The 19,368-nt window shown below is 44.0% G+C and overlaps 1 protein-coding gene across 1 annotated transcript in view; it reads left to right on the top strand.

Annotated features, from left to right (window-relative positions):
* Positions 1-19,368, top strand: part of LOC147659140 (ADP-ribose glycohydrolase MACROD1-like) — a 106,872-nt gene that overhangs the window by 34,126 nt on the left and 53,378 nt on the right. The gene's annotated exons all lie outside the window — the stretch shown is intronic.

Genomic DNA, 19,368 nt, shown 5'->3' with positions numbered 1-19,368 from the left:
ATCCAACCTACTATTAATGAGGTAGGGCCTAACTGTCTAGCTTGGGCATGCAAGGGACTCCCTACCAGCACACTGCAAAACAGTCAGGGATGGGGATGCGTGGACATCAAAACCAGATGTATGAATTATTCAATTTTGCTGTGTGCTGATCATTAGCTGCGAGTTACAAAACCAAGGATTCTGATTGGTTCCATTGCCTAGTTTGTGATGCATCTTTCCTTACATTGGCTACATCAGAGATTTCGAGCCGTTTTCGGAGTTTTGATTGGTACCTTTGTTAAGATAGATTTCATTGAGAGGTCTTTCACAAGTGTTATGTTTCTCACTTTGTCCTGAGGATGGTCTCAAGTACTCATTAGACATCTAGAGACCGAAACGTTGACGTGCTGGCCACCACAATTGTAATTTAATGATTTTAAAAACTCATCCAAAAAGAAAGAACGCTGAGTGCGTTAAAAGAATATTCATAATTTTGTTGAATGGTCTCCCATGCTATTAAAGGGTCACAACTTGGATTGGATGTTATTTTTGTGTCATTTGGTGATAGCGGACAGGTGCGGTTGCATTGACCCTAAAAAAGACGTACTGCTGTAGAATAAATATATTTGATTGCTATACTAAACAATAAAAAAGTACTTATTGTACCTTGTTGTCAGATTTTTAATGAAGGCTCCTAGTTTTCCTTTTTTACTGATTTTTACAGATAAATATAGACAGAAAGCAATGAGTTTCCTGTCTGTTTTTTTTTAAAGTGGAAAAATACTGAAAATCGTGCTTCTTGTGATGACTCTCCATTCTGTCCTTCATGAATTCTAGGCCAGTAATTGAGCAGATAGACATCATGGAGAGTTAAAAAAACAACATTACATTTCCTTAAATAAAGATATATGTTGATAAATATTTTTTATGTATTGCTAATATTTACCTGTAGGTGTAGTATTTTGTTATATTTGGCTGCTTAATTAGCCAAAACGTGGCTGTTATCAAACTTTGAGTGCAAGTTTATCAGTTAAATAAATGTGGAAATATACCATTTTACTTCCCCGTTTATTCTCAAAAGGCAGAATAAATATAGAAAAATGCCAATAAGATAGCCAGAAAATAAAATCGGATAAATACAGATGAAAGTTAAAAAAAATATATCATAAAACCGTCCGCCCTATCTATAATTATTGAAAATAATTTAATGTTCTATAAAACTATTTGAGGGATCAGATATGATATTTACCAATCCATCAACCAAATAATCTTCGTAAAATTACTCCTTCAGGAGTCATTTGGGTTTGTATACACATATATCGTTCTGCATGATGTATGCCTGCAAACTGATGCAGGTGCCATATTTTTTATTTACTGATTCATGTTAGGGCGGTTAATAAAAAAAAGAAGTAGGGCAAAAGCACTTTTTAAGGCAGAGTGGCCAACACCAATTTGTTGCCTGGTCCCCCCTCCCAAAAATTCAAGAAAAGACAGTGGGCTGGGGGGCAACAGAAGAGGAGGTGGGGGGGAAGCAACGGAGAGCTGGTGAGGGGAGTGGAATCAGCACACTAGAGAGGATGCAGGGCAAGGGGAGATGCGCACGAGCAAGTAAGCAACACAGAGTGTGAGAAATTCAACTGGAATCTAGATCACTTGGGCCCTAGGCTGGTAGACAATGCCAAGCCACTTGGACTCACTATCAGCACAACCCTCAAATTCAAAGAACACATTGAAAATAAAGTCAAGACAACATGGTACTAGCACCATCTGCTGAAATCAAAAGTGACGGAAATGAAAAAACGGTCCGCAACCATATATTTTAATGAATTAAATTAAAAAATAAGCAATTTGTGCTGTGTAAGAAACCTACAGCACTGATGTTTGCCAACTACACAGAGCAAAACATTAAGTAGATATATCCAAATACATGTAATAATGACTATGAACCTAACCTGGCTGCATTGAATCCCATAGTAGAGGAGTTGCAGGTGCAGGCGAAAGACTTGAAAGGATCAGTGATGTTTGTGCAGCATAGGGAAGAGAACACTGAAGGGGGGTCACACTGTAATAATTTCCTATCAGTGGGGGTAGCTGAGTGGACAGAGGGCATGAAAACTTGAAACTTTGCTTATTGAGAAAATATGTGATGGTACACGCTCTACATTTTTTACTTTGGAACAAGCCCAAAGACTTCCAGGGCACCCTCTAGCTCTTGGGGCCACTCCAGACTGATGGTGGGCACACTTGCTGTATTATCTCGATAAAGACAGGATATTGCAGGCTGTCTGTGAGCATTAGACAACTTATAATAATAGATTACATTTTTTCTGGTCTATATTGTGTCTTATGCAAGCATGAGAATCAATGCTCTCTACTTTATCCTACAAAACTGAGAATCATTGCTGAAGAAACATCCCATTTTTTCCGACCCCAACAAGGTCTGGACATGGATTGAAACCAATGGAAAAATACAGGGTGATGGTAGGCTAAGCCAGCAGCTGCACCCAGGAGGCAACAAACCAGCAGGCGGCGGTGGGCTCGGACACAGGGCCAGCCAGCAAAGTGTTGGAATGCTCAGGCACTCCTTTGGAGGGCATTGTGAATTACAGAGCTACGCAGGGGACAACATTGACATCGACCATGGAAAGACTAGTCACAATAATGGATGTGAGATAGCGTCAAGTGAAGAGATGCTAATTTATTGTTATGTTAAATTAATTTAACGCGCTTGAATCACCCCAAGAGGTATCTCGGCGCAACCAAGAGACAGGGCAATAAGAGTAGCTAGAACAGAAAAAAATTGTCTTAAGTACTTTCCTAAAATGAGAGTGATCCAAACAGATCCAAATATGGTGTGGCAGTTTGTTCAATACACTTGATGGGGGGTACCACAAGGATCCACTGAAGAGTTAGGAAGAGTTCTTTGGCGGCACATACATCACACAACGTCCAGACACAGTTTTTGTTTGTTCACTGTAATGTGTTTTATGGGCAAGGGAGTTCTACAAGCCTTTGCTGAGGAGAAGGACTGTGTCTGCCAGAGCATTATTTTTGATACAATGCGGATTGGACAGCACCAGGAAATCTTCACTGCAAAATGTATATCAAGAAATAGTGCACAAAGTTTGCCCCTTGTTGAGCCTGGTATTGTGGATGGGAATTAAATCTTCTGGGCTTAGTTGCTGATAGTGAACGCATCAAGAGGAGTTTTACTGTTTCCATACAAAAAATGCATGCTGTTTATAATTGCGTCACCTGAAATGTGAGGGGCTCAGTCTCACCAGCTCAAAGATATAGAGTATATCTTCACTTGAAGCACAGGAAATTCATATTACATGCCTGAAGAAAACCCATCTCACCATGTGGAGATTGAGAAACTGAAAAACCGGGGATGGGGTCAGATAAAGGGCATTTAGACCAACTGGAAAGGTAGCGTTCCTTTCAAAAGAAATAGAGGGTGAGACAAAACAGTGGACGAACCTTTGATAGGGAATGGTATGGATTATATTGTGTTTCCCTCACACATCCCTGGGGATGTCATGCTTCATCATTGGGTGTTGCTCCTCATAGGGCAGACGCTGCAATGCCCTACTGGCCCCACGAAGGGTCGCTTTGGCAGAGATATTTTGTTGTTTATGCCGTATGATGAAGCGTGCAAGTGTGAGGGTGTCTTAAATGTGTGGGGTGAATGTAGGACTGAGAAAAAATGAGATAAAACTGTCTTGGAGAGACCAAAGGGCTTTAAATGTGAAGGTTCTTGTGGCATGCTTAAAAAAAACAATAAATGGTTGGGGCTACTGTGGGGGTGTAATGTACCTAAATAGCTACACATCTGTAGGTGTAGTGTAGTCAGGTCAATCTTTATTGGTTCATAGTCCCCCCTTCTTTTTGCTTTGGGTCTAATAGAGGGTACCTCTGCTCGTAGCATATGTGGCTGTAGATACACATACTCTGCATACTGCCATTTAGTGTTCAACTTGGACATTTGCACCTTGAAGTCTTTTGTGTCAGGAGGTTGATTTGATTCCTCCCTTAGTTAGCAATACACATGGGCACTGAACTCCTTTGTTTGTTTTTCTCTGCCATTGGGCTCCTGGACTCAACGTGTTTGACTATCGCTGCTTCAGGCCCAGGCAGTCAAACACGCCACTCCCGTTGATGAGAAGAAGGCCTTCATTGATGACCGACCTTTCCCTGCTCCCTCAACAGACTTTGGACATCATTACTGAAGCCTGGGTCCCTGCCTCTCATGGCGCCCTCGCACCTTCAGGGTGACACCAATCTTCCATCGACTCTGGAGAATAAAGAGGTATGAAGGGTGTTGAACATAAACCCTTCAGGAAATGCTCTCAATGCCACAGCAAATACCCTTTGGCCTTCTTCACCAAAGTATATAACCTTTCCCCAGACCACAAAGAGACCCGTGCGCCTTATGCTTGGTCTTAAAAGGTTCAAGAAGACCCTTCGCCGACAGAGAGGCAGGTGCTGGGTGCACATCAGCATGCTGTAGTGAACAGAACGCTGAAGAACAGGACGCTGAGTCATAAGGTGTGTTGGCCGACCAGCCCAGCCCGTAGGTCATTGATTCAGGATTCTCCAAATTGTAAGAGGATAGGGACAAAGGTGCTCCATCCATAACGGTCCCCAAAAGAGCCACACAAAGTCGATACTGAAAACCACGAGCATGGCTGAAGCGCACAAATCTCACACAATACTGCACTTTGGGGTAGATCACTGCCCGAGGGGGTCAGATATTCAGCGCCGTGCACAAGTCACTTCCACCTACAGGTTTTATGCTGCCACTGGGCTTTAGTTTGCACCGAGGCAAGCCATCAGAGCTGAAACAGGATCCCGCCAAAAACTCCCTTAACCTTTAAGTCCAAAGAACCTCGTTGACGGCAAGATGCCGAAACAGCCTTTAAATATGTCCTGTTGGCCCTCCTGCGTCGTCCGGCATCGAGTCAACCTTCTAGCACTGACTCTGAGGACTCCGACAGGCCCATCCTTCAAAGGCTTCCAGGCGAACTTGATGGAAGACAAAGACAGATCATCATACAACCCTATACGGGGAAGATCGATTTGGGCACTGCAGAGACTCTGCCCAAGAAAAGGGGTCTGGGCTTCGAGGACGGGCCAGCACCGGAAGTCTCTTCCGATCCTGCCCACCCAAGAAGCTTAGAGACAAAGCTAGTAGCCCTCCACTGACTCCAGCTCCCCCAACTCCACGCCCCCGCCATCACCTCCTCCAGATTTCACACACAGCTCACCACAATCCTCCTCTGACACAGGTAATCCCTGTCCCTATTTCCCAGCAGAGGACTATGGCACCCTCTTTTACCCACAGCGTATAGAAGAACAATTGGAAGACTATGAAATGGCTCACCCATCATCTGAACCTGGAGCATAGACCAGTGGGGACTACTTGTTACCGAATCACAATATGCGTTGCGACCGTAGTCCGCTTCGGTATCAGGAAGGGGTGTGTTTAGGGTATCCCTTCCAAATACAATGGTATGTATTAATGTTTTGTGACCAAAGTCCGGTCACAAAACAGTAATATTTTACCAATTCAAAATTTGTGATAGCACATTCGCAGAAGGGAAGGGGTGCTCGTGGAATCCCTTCCCCTTTGAGAATGTTAAACAAAATATTTTTTAAAACAGGCAGTACTCCTACAGACCACTGCCTACTCTTAAAAAAAAAGCTTAAAATGTTCATTTTCTTTTTTTATTATTAAAAGAAAATGCTTGGCCATGATCCCTGTGATGGAAACAATTCCTAGCGGGTACAAATTGCTATCTGCCTCATTAATATTCATGAGGTAGGTCAATTTGCGACCCACTAGGAATGGCTATTTTAAATGTAAACGTTTCATACATTAGGAATAGTGATTTTCTAATCGCGATCCGGTGATATGTGCAATTAGGAAATCTATTTTCCTAATGTTGATACCTTTGGCCCCGCGCCTAGAATCTATCACTGTCAAAAGCCTGGACCTAGGTCCCACAGAAATAGTGTGACGTGACCAAAAATGTAAAAAAAACAGGGTCACACGTATGTAAGGCAGGATATTGGACTGTTTCATGCAAGAAACATCCCGTCCCAACAAGGAGCCTGACTGACCCCACCCCACTCGACCTTTGATGACTTGGGGTAGAGTAAGGTAAAAAAAAAAAGCACCAAGCAGAAATGTTCCTATCACTAGCAGGTTCTAGCTTTCAATTTAATGCTTCGGTGCTCGAGGCGGAAGGAAGCTGTGTTACTGGAGCAAGGGACCATACATCACCTGGTCGCAGAACGTAAGTGAAAAGAAAACCTGTCAAATGTTGAGTGCACATGTGGGTGTGTGAGAGAGAGAGAGTGTGTGAGTGTGTGTGCGTAGACGAGCATTTGCTGGTTTAAGAGTGTGAGTGAAATCGAGCAAGTGAGATTGAGTGACTGAGAGTGACAGCCTGTGGAAGTAAATGAGAGTGAGTGAATACAAGTGAATGGGTATGAAGAAGTATGAGAGTGAGTGAGGGGATGTACGTATGGGATGTAATGAGTGTCTGAATGTATGTAAGCATGAGTGAGTGAAAGTTTGTTTGTGAGTGTTGCTCTGTTTGTTGCTGCTCTTTTCACACAGGAGGTAATTCTTGTCATTTAGGGTGCCCCTGCAACTACTAGCAGTAGTTTTGGGCATACGGTATACCGGTGGAAAAATGCCAGTGTTGGCATTGGGGAAATAATTCATGGCATGAAGGATAGCCATGGCGGAATGGTGCCACTGGCTGATTGGAGGTAATTAGTGGCATATGTGACACCTTTGGCAAAACGGTGATGCTGACATTTTGGAGGTGGTGATGGGCATGTGGCATACCGATGACAAATTGCTGGAATTGGCATACTAGGGGCAATTCTTGATATATGAGGCACCCATGACAAAATGCTAGTGCTAGCACACTAAAGATAATTATTGGCATTTGTGAGACCCATAGCAAAATGCTATAAAGCTTTATACAAAAGTGGCCCGGGCTATCTACGATCTAGAATTAAGTTCTATGCCCCCTCCCCCACCCCCAAGAAGCCTTCGATCTGTAAACCTTTGTCTTATTAAGTTCCGTTGGCTTGCCCCCCTCCCCCGCGAGGGGTGGGGGGTGCCGCCGAGCTCTTTGCCAGGGCCGGTTTTCTGCCGATTTTGTTACAGGGATGATTTTGCAGCTATGCTGCTAAAACGACCCTGTAAAAGAATGGCCCCCAGGGGCCCAAAACCGGCCCCACCCTTGCGGCGCACCAGGGGATTGCCCGGTGCCCGCTACGGCCAGTGCTGCCCTGGTTAGGAAGGCAAACTCTGGGGGCAGATATTTCTCCCGGGCACATCTGTGTGGAATAAACTTCCGAAGACAATCAGATAAATCACAGCTACCCCGTGTTTCGGAGAAAGCTCAAGCATTGGCTCTTTTCTAGTCCCTAAGTCCATTCCTCTTATTTCCTCAGCAGACCCTTCTTCTGTATTAGCGCCAGGACACTCTTTGGAGTAACAGTTGTGCTCTAGAAATAATCTACATGAACATAAAATGCTGGTGGGGCACACTTAAAATAATTCTGAGTGTCAGGAAGGACAACCATGGTATATGGGGTGGAAGTGACACCAATGGCACAATGCTTGTCCAGACACAAGGGAGGTAAATATTTATTGAATGTGGGGAGGGGGCATGGTACACCCACAGTAAATTTTAATAAAATCGGGTCAACTCCCGGGGAGCGTTAGGGATCATTGGCTGGCACACCAATGACTTTGAGCAAATCAGTGTGAAAATAGTGCTTTGAATGCCCTCTTTAACTCCATTACTTTCTAAATGTTTCTCCCAAATCCCTTTACAAGAACTCGGGTCAGGAACTGCGTATCACCATTTTCACAGATCACCAGCTGTCATAGTAGCCGTGCAAACTTATAACAGGTGATAAAGCCTTGAAAAAGACGACAGTAACGGGGTGGCAACAAGTAGAAGATTCCTCTAGGGGCCCAGTGATTGCTTTAGTGAAGATAGCGGCAAAATGCCGAATAGAAGTATTACATGCAGGCAGATATGTCTCATGCCTATAATCTGGAGCTGTTCCCAAAGATACGTGATCCCTTATAACTAAGGCTTCCGGTTTTCCTATTTACTGATTTTTACAGATAAATACAGACAGAAAACAACGTGTTTCCTGTCTGTATTTATTTTTAAAAGCGGAAAAGTACTGAAAATAGTTCTTGTGAGTGACTCTCCATGCTGTCTTTCATGAACGCCAGGCAAGAGCTGATCAAATAGACAGCATGAGGAGTTAAAAATTGAATGAGATTTCCTTAAATACAGGCATATGTTAACATACATTTGTAATATAACACTAATATGTATCTCTGAGTGTAGTGTTTTGTTACACGTGGCTGCTTATTTTGCTAAAACGTGACAGACATCTATGTATGAGCGCACGTCCAAGAGCTAAATAAATGTGGAAACATAACATTTTCTGGCTCCATTTATCCTCAAAACACAAAATAAATATGGATATATACCAATAAGACTGCCAGAAAATAAATATGGATCGATACAGACGGTAATGTTAAAAAAATAAATATAAAGCCGGGAGCCCTAATTATAACCCCACGCTGCCGCCAAATTCAATAGCTCTCAAAGAGTTTCAGCCGCGTATTTTCCAAGATCTGCATCCAATATAACCGCGGTATCAACCCCATCAAAGAACCAATAGTTTTGTGACCAATTCAGCAGCGTAAAGGGACAATGAGGGTGCTTTGCAGCAGCATCAACACAATTTTTAAAACCTATTTTCTGAGGTGACCATCTTAGAAATATCGGGTTTCCCCCAAACATCAACCCCATGCACTCCCACTGATAGGGCTTGGTTCTATACACTTCCAACCCATGTGCTAAAGGATTTCCTCCCAGATTGTCTGGAAAACGCCTTTTGTTCCCTGACCGCTGTAATACTAGAGCTGTACTTTTAGAAATCTGCTTGTCCAATCATCATGTATCCAAGTAATCAATATATGTCACCTTCTAAAACAGATATTGTCCCGTCTCAAATGGTTGCAATCATTCAATTTAAAAGTCATTGATTTAGTCTTCATCAGACTGACAGCAAGCCTATTTCTCCTACAAAAATTCTAATCTTTTCTAGGGTTTGCAATTCGTGTCATTCAAACAGTTTGATGACAATTGTCTAGCTTACCAAGCTGGGTTAATGTTTGGCACAACCTAAGGCAAGCCACCACTGATTGGTATATAGTGTAAGCGGAGTCAGGGCAAGCAGGCACCCCGGGCAAACAGGAAAAGAGCTGGGGGGATATTATCAAGAACGGGCGATAAAATTATTGCTGCTTTATCGGCAGGAAACTGCCGCTAAAGCGGCGAAAACGGGCTTGATAATATGCCCTTGTGAATTCCCATAGCAGCCCAGGTTCTGGTGTTAACCAGTTTCCTGCCGATAAAGCGTCAATAATTTAATCGCCTGTTCTTGATAATATGCCCCCTGGTGTTCACCTTTATCCCTAACTTCACAGTAGGAAAATTCATGGCTTTAAGTGGGCCGAGTCCTGCTGGTCTCAGCACTGTCAGTTCTAAAAAGCAGGTGCCGAGACGGTTCCCTATAGGGCTCTCCATTTTCGCCCTCAGGGTGAAAAACTAAATCTTAACTCTGCAGCAGTGCCACCCTTCACTGCTTTTGATGTAACTTCAAAGAGACTCGTTCAGTTCTTTCAGTCCCATCATTTTAGAACTGAAGCATTTTCAATGTTCTATACAGCGTGGCTATAGTTGCAGCTTATTTATCTTACACAACTTTCAACCATTGGCATAGCCAATAGCTCTGACTTGTTGTAGGTGTAATGTTATGTTCTGTATTATATATCTGTATGCAATGACAGAAGCAGCAAAATACCAGTTGGGCGGCACACTACCCTAAGCACAACATTTTTAGCTTGTGTATTTTTAAGCCACGCTCTTAAAAACATTGGCCGCGCCCCTTTGAGAAACCCCCTAGTTTTTCATTCCACTTAAAGCCCTGGGAAAATTACACTTGTGGAGGGAAATCAAAACATCAAGCAAATTGTGGCAATTCACAGGATTCCAAATGCCTCCCATAGATCGTGCAATGATACATTTTAAAATGCAGTCTTTAAGTGCAAAAAAACGTATCCTAGGCCCTTTTTGATGTTTACATATTTATCCAACAATAAATAGAGCACAGCGGCCTGGCCCACCATGCTGATTTCCATCCGAATCCTGCCTTGGCAGTGGGAAAAACATTATTATCTATATATATGCTGATAACGGAACCGCTCCGTCATCAGCCGCGGTGGCACGGTGCTGATGACAGAGCGGTTCCGTCATGGCCCGCCCGACGCGCCTGCGCGACGCTGATTTCGCACCTGCGTGGCGCGTTCTATTGAGCGGGCGGGGCCATGATGGAACCACTCCGTCATCAGCACAGCTCACTCGAGGCTGGTGAGGGAGCGGTTCCGTCACCAGCGTGTGAGCGCCGCGTGGCCCCCCCCACCCCTTTAGCCCTGCGGCGGAATAGCCGCCGCAGCGAAGGAGTTATTCATAGACCACCTCTCTGGTACTGCCAGGAACATCCTCCCAAATATTTTTGAATGTTATTGATGAAGGTGACAAGGAGATAATTTGCGGGGATCACTGCAGCGTCCCACTTGTTACTCTGCAAGAACTCGAAATTCATTTTTGTAAACATCAGAGTGTGATTTTCATGCTAGACGCTTAGGCATTCATTGCACAGAATTTTCTGTGAGCTCTTCTGATTAGGTTTTCGGTCGCGGTATATTGGTCAGCTATTCAAGCATCCTGACAAATAAAACGTGAACCTATGGCACACCTTGTGTACGTTTGTTAACATTTAAACTAAAACTGTTTCATTGTTTCAACATATTATGAATTGAACGAAATTGAGTTAATTTAATGTTATCTTGTTTCCTACATTTTATTGGGTTAGTACAGTGGTGTGGAATATCCCATTACTCATTTTGGACCACACTACCTTCATGTGTGCAGTTGTTGGAAGCATGTGGCTATCGAAATCCCCCAATCCTATTATTATAGCTATTGTGGGTACCTTTCTTTCAAGGTTTTCAGAGTCTTCCAGCTGTGGTAGAAATTACATTAGTTAGTAAATATACTTCAATCAGTGCGGAGGTCCTTTGTGAATAAGGCCCAAGGTTGGTGGTAACCTATTCGCAAATGGTAAGGGGTTCCCAAGGAACCTCTCCCCCTTTGAGAAGGGTTGGAAAAATATTTTTTAAGAGCAGGCAGTGGTCCAAGGCAGGGCCGGCTTTAGCGCTAATCTATTTTGGTGCCCCCTCTTCCCATGACCTTTTAATCCAAGGATTCCCTCACTACCACCCTCTAGCAGTGCCCCTCATCTCTCCATAGCCCTATTTCACATACATTTCATTTGTTTTGTAGCGCTACTCATGCCAGTTTAGGGTGTCAGTGCACTTTACAGAGCTTTCACATCATACAGAAACAATGAATAACATGTGTGTAAATCAGTCTATAAGAAATGTTACATATGACAATGAAGATTACCAGGTGTAGGAATCACATGTTATAATGTATACCATGCAGTCTGCATGCAGCTTTTTGATGCCAGTTCATATGTCACTGCGCTATAATAGGATTGTAACATTTGAACTGCAAGTAAAACTAAAGGATCTCTGTGACAAAAGCAGTAACCCACTGAGCTAGCCACATAAAATACGGCGGTCTGCATGGCACACATTCTTTGCAGCAGGGGCATTAACCTGCTACACTACTTTATGATTAGTCAGAACTGCCACTAGCCAAAACCACTCTCTCCAGGGGGAACATTAATCACCAGCATTATCTTGACATTTGTACTGTTGCCTGTAAGTTGTTGGCTCGCACACAGAACTCTGCAGCAAATACTTTTCAAGGCATGTTATTTCAAAACACAGCGCCCCCCCCCCCCCCCGGCTTAGCACCAGTTGCAACTGCACCGGTCACGCCGCCCTAAAGACAGTCCTGGTTCAAGGGACCACTGCCTCCTCTTAAAAAATGTAACCTAACCATTGACATTTTTTTCTTTTTAAACACATTCAGCTTTCCTTTAAGGAAAACGGGCTGCGTTTTTAAAGAAAAACATTTTTTTTTAAAGCAATCACAGACATTGTGGCCGGTTTACCCCAGCAGGCTACCATTTCTGTGATGGCAGTGAATCGTAGTGGGTCGCAAATTGCAACCTACCTCATTATAATTCATGAGATAGGTCTACCAGTCGCTAAATGAAACTCAATGACTGCCATACATTAGGAATAGTGATTTCCTAATTGCCATTCACAAAAAATGGCAAGTAGGAAATGCTATTCCTAATTTTGGAACTTCCAGACCAAAATAGCTACATGTCTCAAGCAGTTCTGAGAAATTTGGTTCCAAGAATTGATTTCTTCCAGCAGTTGTGTTCCAGGAATCAAGCCTGTCTTCAGCGGGTACCAATCTGGAAACAATTTATTGGCAACACAACTCTATGGCGAGTATTCACTAGAATAAATTGGCATTCAGTTCAAGTACCCTTGAACAAAACATCGTTGTTGATGTACGGTTCATGGTCATTATTCTGTCTCCATCTTTGTATACCTCCTGATACCATGTACTGCAAAGTATATTGTCCGTATTCTCTTGGTTTCGAGGTAGGTAAACTGCACCTTTCCGAAGTAAGGTTCTGCTAAACCCCTTAAGTTATCAACCAGCAGAAGGAGAATGTCATTATTATTCAATATATATTATAGGAACAAAAATAAAGTTTATTTCTAAATGTCCCAGAAAGGCATTTTATTATAAAAAAATTCATTTAATGAGGGAAATCCAAAGATTGCTCGTTCAGAAACATACTGTGAATGAGTTTAACTCTTCAGGGGAACACTTAGCCCCTACCAGACTAGCTTCCAGGTATGATTTAGGCAGAGACACTCAACTGATCCTTTCCAAGGGAGATCCAAGTTGTGCTGCCTAGTCCAAGTTCTCTTGTCAGTATCTGAACTGGTTCTGCGTGGGGGTCATGGTTACAGGTGTTATTAGCATGTACCTCATTATAGATTTCGTCATAAATGGAGTGCACACCGCTAGCCCCTCCTCCGGATCGCCCCTCGGGACTCTGGTACTTGCAGTTCTTCAGTGGATCACCCAGGTGGGTGCAAGTCGGTACTTGTAGGACTGATGAATCTCTAGACCCGATACATGTCCCGGGGTTTAGGATATCGCCCGAGACATGTCTTGAGTTTCGGGATGACTTCCCTCATCAGTAGAGAAAGATTGTTTAGGGGTGGAAGAGAAGGCCGCCACACAACAGTCAAAGGCTTCGATGCCAGAACCGGCACGCAGGTGCGTCTTCCAAGAGCCCGTCGGCCCAAAGCTCAAGGGAGCCGTATTGTGTTTCGTCATAAATGGAGCGCACACCGCTAGCCCCTCCTCCGGATCGCCCCATGGGACTCTGGTACTTGCAGTTCTTCAGTGGATCACCCAGGTGGGTGTAAGTCGGTACTTGTAGGACTGATGAATCTCTAGACCCGATACATGTCCCGGGTTTTAGGATATCGCCCGAGACATGTCTCGGGTTTCGGGATGACTTCCCTCATCAGTAGAGAAAGATTGTTTAGGGGTGGAAGAGAAGGCCGCCACACAACAGTCAAAGGCTTCGATGCCAGAACCGGCACGCAGGTGCGTCTTCCAAGAGCCCGTCGGCCCAAAGCTCAAGCGAGCCGTATTGTGTTTCTTCATAAATGGAGCGCACACCGCTAGCCCCTCCTCCGGATCGCCCCTCGGGACTCTGGTACTTGCAGTTCTTCAGTGGATCATCCAGGTGGGTGCAAGTCGGTACTTGTAGGACTGATGAATCTCTAGACCCGATACATGTCCCGGGTTTTAGGATATCGCCCGAGACATGTCTCGGGTTTCGGGATGACTTCCCTCATCAGTAGAGAAAGATTGTTTAGGGGTGGAAGAGAAGGCCGCCACACAACAGTCAAAGGCTTCGATGCAAGAACCGGCACGCAGGTGCGTCTTCCAAGAGCCCGTCGGCCCAAAGCTCAAGGGAGCCGTATTGTGTTTCGTCATAAATGGAGCGCACACCGCTAGCCCCTCCTCCGGATCGCCCCTCGGGACTCTGGTACTTGCAGTTCTTCAGTGGATCACTCAAGTGGGTGCAAGTCTGTACTTGTAGGACTGATGAATCTCTAGACCCGATACATGTTCCGGGTTTTAGGATATCGCCCGAGACATGTCTCGGGTTTCGGGATGACTTCATTATAGATGCTACCCTTCTGAGGCCTAGGTGGTATTAGTGATATGCTAGGCTCGATCGCCAAATCAGATATATTTCATTTTAGCAGGGTACATTAATTCCTTCCTTTGCTCTTTGCCTGATATTCTTAATAATGCCTTCCCTTTTCTTCCAAATCCTAATGGACCAATTATTTGGGATATCCTTTATGAATATAGAATGGATGTTCACCTAAAAGAAGTGGTGATAAAAAGCTGATAAAATGTGATTGATATCGCCCATGTAGTGTGAGACAGTGATGCAGATGTGAGCAGGCAATTTATTAAAAAGAAAAGGCAAGCAAACATTGGAGGCTGGCATCTATCAGGGTTGGGGGGCGCACACTTAAATTGAAAAGAAGGCTTACCAATGATGTCCATGGCTCCGAAGCACTTCTTTGACCGATGGCCACAGGACCTGGATGCTGCAACTCCTTCCAATCAGGGCGCTGTTCTTACAGCATGAGAGTGTCGCCCTGATTGGAGGGAGCAGCCTCACTCAGCGCTCCACAGCGCTCTGGAGGCCTGTACTTGCTCTCACTCAGCTTTCTTAGGACAGATGAGTGAGAGATGTTTAAAGTGCGCATGTGTGGCTGGTCGTCTCAAAATGAATGGCCACCAAGACAAGCACACTTTAAACAGTGCACAGCCAGCACACCATCCTCCCTGCTGCTGTCACTCACCGGCGGCCCTGCCCCGTTCTGATGCTTTGTTCGGGGCAGGGGATGAAAAATAAAATGGTGATAAACTACCTTTTTATTTTTCATCTCTGGGTTTTTGGGGGGAATTTAAGTGGGGTGACGCTCCGCCACTCCAACGGAGGAGCCGCCCCTGCAAGTAAATGACTATCTCCACATGTGTGTGAGGAGATGGCCAGAACCAATTGAGACTGTCTGAGGATTGTTGGGCTGGGGTGATTGATAGCCAATCTGCTCTCAGCAGTGGATTTGTCATTTGGAACTGGCTTCAGGGGCATTTAAAAGACTGGATGCCTGTGGTATATGGTTTTACACTGCAGGTTCCAGAGTCTACAACACTTATAATCTGGGACTACAATGTTCCCCAATATACACTATGCAACACACCTTCAGTTATTTTCCCTCAAAGAATAGGTTTTTTGATCTATTGAAGAAATGTTCTCTGGAACTTCTTTTCTTCTGGAATTTTTCTTATAAGAGACTGACCACAAAGACGTCTTTCCAAATATATATAAACATTTTTTCCCTGAGCCCCAACTTGCCCATTGCCAGTGATGAGAGGCACAGCAGTCTGCCTTAAGAGCCTCACAGATAATCAGCTTCAGTAAGTGACTTACCTCAGGCAGTGGCCAGGTCATGGGGTCCTTGGACTCACGCTCTGCAAAATGCCCTTATTGTCAGATCCCTCTCACACCCAAGGTCAAATTTCCCCAACTGTATCTCACCTCAGTGAAAAGGTGGTGACCAGCCAAGCATCCGGTACTGTTCTCCAGTGCCACTGCAGCTCATCACCTCTAGGTCATGTAGATGGATTTAGAGGGAGCCTTTTTAGCCCCAGTGAAGTCTCAGGCAGCTGTTCATCTCACACCCACTTGTTCATGTGGTCTGTTCTATGGATAGCCCTGGTGAGGCAAGTTACTCTGGAGGGGTGGTGGTCTCCCTCTGTGCCACACACCCACAACTCAGTGTTGAACGGCAAATAGAGAAAGTGTAAGTTAGTGTCACAGCAACTTTGAAATCCCCTCACTCAGAGCTGTTTGTTCAGCTTTTTAGGATATATATATACTAGTTGTACCTGGCCACGCGTTGCTGTGGCTTAGTCTGGTTACATGGAAGAAAAAGAAAAGAGTAAGCACACGTTTCTAATCTGTTTAATTTCACAATTCTTGTGGGTATACAATATGTTTTTGTGACTATTGTCTGTATGCGTCCCTTGTAGTTGTTGCGCAGCAAGCGAATCGATAGGGTCACAATTGAGCAGAGTTAGACTTGATAGTCTATCAAGTCTAACTCTGCTCATTATTCATCAATTACCATTGATTTTCATTTACTTTCTGAAATCATTGTGTTATTATTTATTAGCAGTGTAGACTCATTTTGTGATGTAATATTGGAGCATGTAAGACACTCCTTTTATGTCTCAAATGCATTTCTCTGTACCCTATTTTTATCAATAACAATCCTTTGACTTAACAACCTGGTTATTGTATTTTTTCATTTCATTGTGTTAGTGTGGTAACATTATTGATCTGTATTAGAGAAATCGTATCCAGCCACTAACTAGTAGTAGTATGGGTACCCAATCAACCTGAGTCTCTTACGTGCTGACAGGGAGAATTTCAAACAAAACCCCTTGCTGGCCCATTTTTTGAACTTACTGCTACAGAGGCTCCCTTTCAGAAATCCCCTTACTACTAAAGGTGTTTTAATGACTGTGAAAATTGGCAACATTGCACTGTACCTACGATAGGATGGCAAAGACTACATCGCTGTATGTACTACATCTCCCAGCATACTGTTGTGTTGACGAATTTGGCCAAGCCCACTGAGGGTTGTATCCTGAATAAAGGATGGCTAAAATGGAGGCGACTAATCACTGTATGCTTGCTAGCCTGTGATGAAGAGGCGTATTGGCCTCGAAATGCATCAGCAAAAGGCAGATTTGAATCCTGGGAACAAGCAAAGGGAGCTGCAGCGAGGCTTCACAACCAGATGGTGAAAGCGCCGCGGAGTGCGCACTCAATGCTTCTGAGCACATTGGTTTTTATATATATATATGTATATATACTAGCTGTAGCCAGCCACGCGTTGCTGTGACTCAGTCTGGTTAAATGGAAGAGAACGAAAAGAGGAAGCACACGTTTCTAATCTGTTTAATTTCACAATGCTTGTGGGTATACAATATGTTTTTGTGACTATTGTCTGTATGCGTCCCTTGTAGTTTTTGCGCAGAAAGCAAATCAATAGGGTCTGTTCGTCCTTTCGATTAAAAACACACGCGTACTGTACATGCACGTATTCTAATCCAACGTTGTGTATATATAAACACGCGCTAATGTTGCAAAGTGAACCAAATCCTCCCCCCTCCCTCCACCCACTTCCCGTTCTGCCATCCTGACACCAACTGTCCATCCTAATCTATTTAGACTATTGTCTCTATGCGTCCTTTCTTAATGTTGCAAAGTGAACCAACTCCTGCTCCCTCCCTCCATCCACTTCCCGGTCTGCCATCCTGACACCAACTGTCCATCCTAATATATGTAGACTATTGTCTAAATGCGTCCCTTGTATTTGTTGCGCAGCAACCAAATCAATAGGGTCTGTTCGGGTTGCAAAGTGAACCAACTCCTCACCCCTCCCTCCACCCACTTCCCGGTCTGCCATCCTGACACCAACTGTCCCTCCCAATATATGTAGACTATTGTCTATATGCGTCCCCGGTATTTGTTGCGCAGCAACCAAATCGATAAGGTCTGTTCGGCCTTTTGATTAAAAACACGTGCGTATTGGACACACGCATATTCGAATCCAACGTTGTGTATATATAAACATGCGCTAATGTTGCAGAGTGAACCAACTCCTCCCCCCTCCCTCCACCCACTTCCCGGTCTGCCATCCTGACACTAACTGTCCATCCTAATCTATGTAGAATATTGTCTCTCTACGTCCTTTTTTAATGTTGCAAAATGAACTAACTCCTCCCCCCTCCCTCCACCCACTTCCTGGTCTTCCATCCTGACACCAACTGTCCATCCTAATATATGTAGACTATTGTCTCTATGCGTCCATTTTAGTTTTTGCGCAGCAACCCAATTGATAGGGTCTGTTCCTCCTTTCAATTAAAAACACACGCATATTGGACACACGCGTATTTGAATCCAACGTTGTATATATATACACACGCGCTAACCTTGCAAAGTGAACCAACTCCTCCCCCCTCCCTCCACCCACTTCCAGGTCTGCCATCCTGACACCAACTGTCCATCCTAATATATGTAGACTATTGTCTCTATGCAACCTTTCTTAATGTTGCCAAGTGAACTAATTCCTGCCCCCTCCCTTCACCCACTCCCAGTCTGCCATCCTGACCCCAACTGTCCATACTAATATATGTAGACTATTGTCTCTATGCGTCTATTGTAGTTGTGGCGCAGCAACTCAATCGATAGGGTCTGTTAGTCCTTTAGATTAAAAACATGCGCATATTTGACACGCATGTATTCGAATCCAACGTTGTGTATATATAAACGCATCAAATTCAAAGTTGTGTCAAAATTTCAAATCAATCGGTAAAGAACTTTTGTAGATTTAAGATTTTTATCAAACGCACATTGACATTTTTATGTGTCTGTTTGGGGTTTCGATTAAAAACACACGCGTATTCGACACGCGCGTATTCGAATCCAACGTTGTGTATATAAAAACACAAGCGTATTCGAATGCAACGTTGTGACAAAATTTCAAAGCAATAGGTGAACAACTTTCGGAGATTTGAGATTTTGAACAAACGAACAGTTAAATTTTTATATATATGTATATATATATTATTCACAAAGTCCCTCAGGTACAAGGCCGCACACCACAGCAGTTAAGGCAGCAACCTTTATTTTCACAAACATGCGGTTTCACATCCCGCCACAGAGCCCTGCTGCCTGACGCGTTTCGAAGCTTTCCCTGCTTCTTCCGAGGCAAAAAGCTGTGGCCATTTCAAGTGTGTCTCTCCATCTTACCCCGCATGCTCTTTAAATCATACTGGCTTCCGGTGCGCCTTCCAATTATAATCCTTTTCAATGCATGCCGGTATTTGGAGTACCATTTAACACAATTTTATACCCTCCAGTGGGTTTGGTCACAGTCATTTAAAATTTAGGACAACGTTCAAATACCCTTCATTGGGTTCCAGGGTGAGAAACCGCCTGTTTCATTAAAGTGTCTGCCGTGCCCCTAGGAGATGAAAGTTTTAACTCCTGCAGGTCCTCTGATATTTTTCAGGCACCTCATGTTAATTATTCACAAAGTCCCTCAGGTACGAGGCCACACACCACAGCAGTTAAGACAGCAACCTTTATTTGCACAAA

This window comes from Lissotriton vulgaris, unplaced genomic scaffold, assembly GCF_964263255.1.
Source record: "Lissotriton vulgaris unplaced genomic scaffold, aLisVul1.2 SCAFFOLD_1943, whole genome shotgun sequence".
Classification (NCBI taxonomy): Eukaryota; Metazoa; Chordata; class Amphibia; order Caudata; family Salamandridae; genus Lissotriton; species Lissotriton vulgaris.
This window is presented reverse-complemented; position numbering and strand designations above follow the sequence as displayed.